Source organism: Penaeus monodon, chromosome 25, assembly GCF_015228065.2.
Source record: "Penaeus monodon isolate SGIC_2016 chromosome 25, NSTDA_Pmon_1, whole genome shotgun sequence".
Classification (NCBI taxonomy): domain Eukaryota; kingdom Metazoa; phylum Arthropoda; class Malacostraca; order Decapoda; family Penaeidae; genus Penaeus; species Penaeus monodon.
Genome location: NC_051410.1, coordinates 18,664,624 through 18,664,888, shown reverse-complemented (window position 1 = coordinate 18,664,888; position 265 = coordinate 18,664,624).

Below are 265 nucleotides of genomic sequence, written 5' to 3'. Positions count from 1 at the left end.
TCACACTTCTGCATGTGTTTCGTTCGCCCATTTGCTCGCAAGTTAATCATACATTATTTTCCTGAAGTTATATTCCATGTCAATTTGCACTTCAATTCTCTTCTTGTTTTGATGTCAGATGAGCATCTTATGCCTGGAATCACGCAACGGCGAGCTTGAAATCAATTCACGTTATTTTAAAATGAGGTGATAAATGACAATATAAATACTAAAGTGCCAAACCCACACAATATTTTACAAATCTATGAGACTACTAGTCAAAATC